Source organism: Leptonychotes weddellii, chromosome 3 (assembly GCF_054177405.1).
Source record: "Leptonychotes weddellii isolate Sample4059 chromosome 3, ASM5417740v2, whole genome shotgun sequence".
Classification (NCBI taxonomy): Eukaryota; Metazoa; Chordata; class Mammalia; order Carnivora; family Phocidae; genus Leptonychotes; species Leptonychotes weddellii.
In genome coordinates, this window is record NC_138371.1 from 107316493 (window position 1) to 107324398 (window position 7906).

At 45.2% G+C, this 7906-nt stretch overlaps 1 protein-coding gene and 1 pseudogene across 2 annotated transcripts in view; one reads left to right on the forward strand and one right to left on the reverse strand.

The window, feature by feature from the left end:
- Positions 1–7906, forward strand: part of LOC102734599 (phospholipid-transporting ATPase IB) — a 567820-nt gene that overhangs the window by 503420 nt on the left and 56494 nt on the right. The gene's annotated exons all lie outside the window — the stretch shown is intronic.
- Positions 1418–1848, reverse strand: LOC102734306 (guanine nucleotide-binding protein G(I)/G(S)/G(O) subunit gamma-5 pseudogene; annotated as a pseudogene).

The window sequence follows — 7906 nt, forward strand, 5'->3', positions numbered from 1 at the left end:
CGGTCAGCAGCCGCCTACTCGGAGGCGAGCCCCTCCACCAGCAAAAAGATTATAACTTGCTGGAAGCTCAGATCAGTTATCATTTCTTAGCAATAAAGTATTTTTTTTTAAAGATTTATTTATTTATTTGAGAGAGCGAGAAAGTACATGAGAGGGGGGAGGGTTAGAGGGAGAAGCAGGCTCCTCGCCGAGCAGGCAGCCCGATGTGGGACTCGATCCAGGGACTCCAGGATCATGACCTGAGCCAAAGGCAGTCGCTCAACCAACTGAGCCACCCAGGCGCCCTTAGCAATAAAGTATTTTTAAATTAAGGTATGTGCATTGTTTTTTAAGACATAATGCTATTGTACACTTAATGGACTACAATAAGTGTATACATAACTTTTATATACACTGGGAAACCAGTTTCATTTGACTTGCTTTATTGCGATACCTGCTTTATGGAAGTGGTCTGGAACCGAACCCACAATATCTCTGAGGTCTGCCTTCACTTTCCATATGACAGAGCAACCCCACTCCCAAGTGTGTACCCCACAGAAACAGAAACATGTACACAAAATGACTTGTACAAACATGTGGAGAGCAGCCTTATTCTTAATAATAGCCCCAAACTAGAAAGAACCCAAATGTCCATTCATAGGAGACTGGTTAAACAAATTGTGATATATTCACATGACAGAATACTACTCAAAAAAATTTTTAAAAAGCGAGTTATAGGCACATGCAAGAACATGGATGAATCTCAAGGCATCATGTTGGGTGAAAGAAGCCAGATTCGAAAATATGAATACTTTCCCATTTAGATGAAATTCTTTTTTTTTTTTTTAAAGATTTTATTTATTTATTTGACAGAGAGAGACACAGCAAGAGAGGGAACACAAGCAGTGGGAGTGGGAGAGGGAGAAGCAGGCTTCCCGTGGAGCAGGGAGCCCGACGTGGGGCTTGATCCCAGGACCCTGGGATCATGACCTGAGCCGAAGGCAGACGCTTAACAACTGAGCCACCCAGGCGCCCCGAAATTCTTTTTTTTTTTACACTAAGTATTTTATTGTATGCTGCTGCCAGTGTATATAAAATAATTACCTTTGTGAAATAGAAATTTATGAAAATTCAGAGAGGTAGGTGTTAAGGACTGACAAAAGTAGAAGTTTATATAGTATGGCATGTGTTATAGGGACAATAAACTTTTTTTTTTTTTTAAGATTTTATTTATTTATTTGACAGAGAGAGAGATAGCGAGAGCAGTAACACAAGCAGGGGGAATGGGAGAGGGAGAAGCAGGCTTCTTGCCGAGCAGGGAGCCCGATGTGGGACTCGATCCCAGGACCCTGGGATCATGACCTGAGCCGAAGGCAGACGCTTAACGACTGAGCTACCCAGGCGCCCCGGGACAATAAACTTTTGTACAGGCTTCAAATTTAGTTCTCCTTTGAATATTCACTGGTTCATGAAAAGTGGTTTAGAAAACCATCCAAAGATTCATTTTGCTATAAAAAGGAACAGACTTTTTGGGGTCTGAAGGGATTCGTACTTGAAGATACACCAGTTAGCAGGGGGTCGTGTTGGGCATTCTGCAGACAGAATTGTTTCAAATCTGCAGCTGCCTGGGAAACCCTCATGCGGTTGAGCCCAGCTTCCAGCCTGAGCTGTTGAACCACTTTCTTCATAGCGGCCACGCTGGAGGAACCGGACATGGCGCTCTCAAGAGCAGGCAGATTTGTCCGTGTGTGGATCAGTCAGTTCGTGGGTCCACGGGGCCAGATGGTGGGCTAGATGAAATTCTAAAACAGGCAAAACTTAGTGCCAAATCTGGGCAGGCATTGCATAGTCCATTTATGCATACAGATGTAGTTATACAGATGTAGACAATTGTCAAAACTCTTTGAACTAAATCCTTAAGATTTGTGCATTTGAGTGTATTTAAGTTATAACCCCCCTGAAAGCATTCCTTTATCTTCCTGGAGGGTGAATATACTTTCTCAAGAGCATAAGGGGATGCTTTTGAAAAACCCGTATCATGACTATGTTAATCATCCACCACTAACTTTTCAGAGTTTCAAAATAGTAGTATCCTTTGATAAGGCAATCTTATGCTTTGGTGACAAAGTAATAATTATAATAATAATAATGAAGCCCACTGTCAAAAAGAGAGTGGTAGTTATATGTTCTGTTTTGAATGACCCTACATTTGTAGGAATGATATTTTTAGGTGGTTGCTTATTCTCTCCTGCCATCAGGGGCAGATCAGAGGGAGGCTGAGGCAGCAGATTTTTGGGCTGGAGGTTATGGCTTCAAATCCCCTTTTGTGCAGGTGGACCTGGAAATACCACTGGATTGGCAGTTAAATATCAGGATCAGGCATGTGGGGAAATGTGTGTTAGCACAGGTATGGAGGTACTTCTGGGATCACTTGGTGGTTTTTCTAAAAATGCATTTGCAATTACAGAGTGCTTGGTAGGGTAATCTTCAGGGGATGTTCCATGAAAGACAACTGAGAGATGTCTTCCCCTTTTCAGTACATCTAAGCTTAAAATTCACACCAGGTCGTTGGCATCTTATACAGGGGACGAGTGGGCATGCACAATTTCAGGAAAGGAACCCTATTTCAGAATTCGCATCCTCCCTCCTGTGGCAAGTGAATGCGGTCCCACTCAGTCCTTTATGGGGCCACGGGAAATTCTTTCCCGCTGCACTGCGGAGTCCACACCTGTCTGGGTTCCGCATGCTCCGAGAATTCCCTGTGGAGGATGGATTTGTGCGGCACACCTGCCTCCCAGCCCAGGCTTGGGAGGGGTGTGCAGCTCCCAAACATGTCCACTGTTGTACGGTCGCCCAGAGCAAATAGCATTCAAACATACACTGCCGCCCTTCTGAAAAGGGCTCCTGAAGGGAGGAAAGCAGATTGAACTTCTGCACCGTCATGGAAAACAAGGTTTTCAAAAAGTCAGAGCTCACAAGCAAAACTGGGGCTCCCTTGGCCTTTGAATGGAAGAAAAAAAAATAAAGCAAGAGTCAAAAGAGGAGCTAGGGATTGCAAGGACAACTGTTCTACCAGGCTTACGGGACTTAGGTTTGGATAAATTTTGTTGTTGTTGTGGCCCGGTGGGGGTGCAGGGATTGGGGTGGCTTTTCTTTGGTACTGTTTTTGTGACATTGCAAGCTGTTCAGATTTTCTTTTACTTCCATTTTGAATTTGGTGCCCTGGATTTCTGGTGTTAAGTCAAAGTCAGACTTGTGCCTGGAGCATGGTACCCTGTCTACACTTGAAAATGCTCTCTCCTGCCCTGGGACAGGCTGGCAGGGGAAGAAGGAAGCTCCTCATTGCTCATGCTGGGGAGAGGGAGGAGGGTTTGGGGCCAAGCAACTTGTGTTTGAATCTGGCAGCAAGTCCTAGGCGGGGGGAGAGTTGCAGACTTAAATTTTCTTCTGTGAAATGGGAACTGTGAAGGATTAAATGGGAAGGCCTGGCACTTAGCGATGCGCTGAGAAATCCTAGTTCCTTCTCCGGGGCAGCTAAGCTGTCCCCTTCTCCACTGTCAGCATTGTCTCCCCTGCGCCCCACACTGGGAGCACAAACTGCCCTTACCTGGCTCTGGTTACTCCTGCTTCCCTTTTAAAACTTCCTGGGCACCTGGGTGGCTCAGTCGGTGAAGTGTCTGCCTTGGGCTCAGGTCATGATCTCGGAGTCCTTGGATTGAGTCCCTCATTGGGCTCCCTGCTTAGCGGGGAGTCTGCTTCTCCCTCTCCCTCTGTGCTCTCTCTCTCTCAAAAATAAATAAATAAAATCTTAAAAAAAAAAAAAACACACACAAAAACTTCTCATCTATCACCACTTTCTTGGGTGGCTAGACCTGGGCTCATTGCAGGGAGGGGGTGTGATGAGTAGCACGCTGTAGCAAATGAATGTACTAATCCCTGATCACTCCCATCATGGGTGTCCCTGGTTAATACTCTTGGTCTAACTCCACAGCTGTGCTGGGCAGCTCATTACAATCAGTCAAGCCTCCAGTCAACTGGAGTCAACTCATTTCACCCACCTACGCCTCAGTTTACCTGCAGTGGGTTCCTATGTATTTGGCACTTGAGTGGTTCAGGTCAGTGCTAGTAAAGATATGTTAACTGAGGGGTGCATTCTTCCCAATAGACAGCACATCAAAAGGATGCTTTTAAAACCTCATCAACAGTATTTAGGAGGGGTGAGGGCAGAGGGTAATTTAAGTCACCCAGCCCAGCTCAATAAACATTTTTTTTTTTTTGCTATGCTAAGAGAACAGGAAAAATGTAATTAAATTTAAATAACGAAAGCTGTGGCCTTAGAGAAGCTTTTAGGACTTTGGATCTCAGTCATTCTGTAAAAATATGTAGAAACCCTTCTGGAGACACACCTTTAGGTTATATACATGAAATCTTCCCAGCTCCTAGTTTTAAAAACCAACAACAAAACAATAGTTGCAAATTTCTATCTAACTTTTGTTCATTTGAGAGGGGGCTTCCTATTTCCAACAGGGCAGTGCAAAGTTCATTGTCCTGACTTCCCTCAACAACTAAAATTCTTAGTTTCATAATCTGTTTTAAATAGTACCTTGTTGTTGTAAAATGTTAGTTTTAAATGACCCTACGCTTTGATAAATATACCTGGCAGATGATCCAGGACGTAACCCTGTAAGTATAGCTTGAAGGAGTCCACCTTCCGGGGCCATGCCCCACCCTAAGCATGCAGAGTGGAGGGCAAACCCCAACGAGCCAGCTCAGCACTGGGACTGGACTGGCCACACAATCGGGCCCAGAGGCAAGAGGGCTGTCACGGGGAGGCTGGACTTGCTGAGGGAGCTGGCTAATCCGCTCCTTCCTGAAGTGCGCTCAGGGGATGGAGGGTGGGCTTGAGTTAAGTGTTTCTTTCATATGAGGAAGACGTGTTTTCTGTAGGAAAAAAGAGGAAATCGAGATAGCCAAAGAGATATGCAAACAATAATCAGCAGTCATACTCCTTCTGCTTGCTATTCCATGCATTATTCCTGAACATGTAAGCACGCACATATGAAAGGGGATGGTAGTCTGAAGTCCAGCGAGGCTGGGACCACTCACTGTTTTTGAAGTCCCAGAATGTGTCTGTGAAAGGTGAGGAAATCCTAAAGCAGGACTTACAAAAATTAGAGTCTATATTGATATATATATAGATATGTGTATAATGCTTAACACTTAAAGACACGGTAGGGGCACCTGGGTGGCTCAGTCGTTAAGCGTCTGCCTTCGGCTCAGGTCATAGTCCCGGGGTCCTGGGATCGAGTCCCACATCGGGCTCCCCGCTCCAAGGGAAGCCTGCTTCTTCCTCTCCCACTCCCCCTGCTTGTGTTCCTGCTCTCGCTATCTCTCTCTCTGTCAAATAAATAAATAAAATCTTAAAAAAAAAAAAAAGACACGGTAACTTGCAGTGGACTGCATCAGGATATGGCATCTCAAGTTCAATTTCGAGATTTGGCCTAATTATGCTGTTTCTCCCACCCCCCACCCCCCTTGCCATGGTAGGTCTGTTGTAAGAGGTGTCAGGACCTAGAGCTTTCCTTAGCAGGATAACATGATCTTTCTCTTTGTCAACAAATATAATTCTCGATCACTTTCATTGCTGTACAGAGGCCCATTGTGTGTACGTCCCACCGTAGAGTTAAGTCCTGTTCTTGGACATTTCTTTCTTTCTTTGGTAGCAGCACTACGTGGATATTCTTGTACTTGCTACTTCTGATGTTTTCTTACTTCCTTAGGATGAACTTGGAGAGATACATTTGATGGGGCACAATGTACTCACATAGTTTTGAGGTTCAAAACTATTCTTTCAGAAAGCTGGCACTCTTGTTCTAGAAAATGAAAGCAGGTCCTCCGATGCCAGGGTGGAGTTCGGCTGTACCTCAGACCTCACTGCTTCTCAGATTCATTGTCGTCGAGTTCCTAGTACCACACAGAGCGATGTGCCAGAGTTCAGAGGCAAGACAGGTGTAGTCAGGCATGGGCTCTGCCAGGGCTGCCAGAGATTCGGGGTGCAGACGGAGAAGCTGGGAGGACAGGCACAGAGACAGAAGCCCTTCTCAGGTGCAGTCAGATGGAGCAAGAAGGGCCTCAGTGGGAGTGGCCGGCCCCCCAGAACAGAATGAGTTGAAGCTTGTGTGCCACACTGGGGTCAGGGTGAACCCCACCCTCTAGCACTTGAAGAGAGCTGCCCTGAGCCCCCCTTGATTCTCAAAGTGTCCCCCACCCTGCACGTGCCTCAGCCACCCCACTGCCCACCCGCCCTTGGAAAGCCTCGTGCCACTTTGTAATGAGTTGTGTCAAAACCTGTCTATTCTGGTAGAACTGCATGGTGAGGCCTCCAGAAAAAGCAAACCGATGAATGTAAAAGGGTTCTGTCACTTTGGTCCCTTTTCTAAGTAGCCCACCCTCCTAGGCCAGCCAGCTCCGTGCTCCCAGCCATGCTCCCTGGAAACCAAACTCCGAGGACCCTGGACTCCCCAGCCCCTGTTTCCGTTCAGAGCGAACTTATCCCTCCCTCTGCCTTTGCCCTAAATTTTCTTTTCAGCTCCTCGCCTGACATTTAACTTGGCCCTGCAACTCTATTCCTTAAAACCCTCTGCCCAAAACTGTGACTCAGCATGCCAGGAACAAGTAAATCTCATCAAAGGCTGCACTCCTCACTGCCTGTCCCTGTCATCCAGCCTTCCCCTTGGAATTGCTCTCTCTCTGCCCCTCTTTAGCTCTGGAAATCCTGTTTATCTTTCTGGACACATCTCACCTTCTATCTTCTTTAAGAAGCCTTACCAGCCTTCTAGCCTTCTGAAACCCCGTAGAATGTGATCATGATCCATATTATATTCCACTGTGTCTAGTGGACAGATGGTCCCTGACATCGGATGGACTTTCAACTTAGGATTTTTCAACTTTATGATGGCGTGAGAGTGATACGCATTCAGTAGAAACCATATTTGGGATTTGGGATTTGGATCTCTTCCTGGGCTAGCAGTTTGTGGCACAATCCTCTCTCATGATACTGGGCACTGGCCACTCCCAGCCAGCCACATCACCACGTGGGTAAATAACCCACACACTGACAACCATTCTGCGCCCAGACAGCCATGCGTTTGTCTTCTAGGGCAGTATTCGATACATTACATGAGACACTCGACACCTGATTATATTTTCAATCTTGTTTTCTGGTTTTTTAATTGAAATGTGGGTGACACCCGTTACGTTGTTTTCAGGTGTACAACATAGTGATTTGACAAGTCTATTCATAGTGTACCTACCATGTGTACATGTACGTGTACAACACTGTTACTGTACCGTTGACTGTATTCCCTATGCTGTACGTTTCATCTCCATGACTTAGTCATTCCATCACTGGAAGCCTGTATCTCCCTCTTCCCTTTACCTGTTGTGCCCATCCCCCCACCCCCCCGCCCCTCTGGCAACTACCAGTTTGTTCTTTGTATTTATGGGTCTTTTTTTTTTGCTTTTTTTTGTTTGTTCATTTGTTTTTTTAGATTCCACATGTTAGTCTTCACTTATGGTACTTGTCTTTCTCTGTCTGGCTTATTTCACTTAGCCCATCTTCTAGGTCCATCCATGTTGTCAGAAATGGCAAGATCTCATTCTTTTTTATGGCCAAGTAATATTTCAGTATTTCATTATGTGTGAGTGATTGTGTGTGTATGTACACACAATATCTTCCTTATCCATTCATCTGTGGATGGACACTTAGGTTGTTTCCATTTCTTGACTGTTGTAAGTAATGTTACAGTAAACATAAAGGTGCATATATACCTTTCAAATTACTGTTTTGTTTTCTTTGGGTAAATACCCAGTAGTGAAATTACTGGATCATATGGTATTTCTATTTTTAATTTTCTTTTTTTTTTTT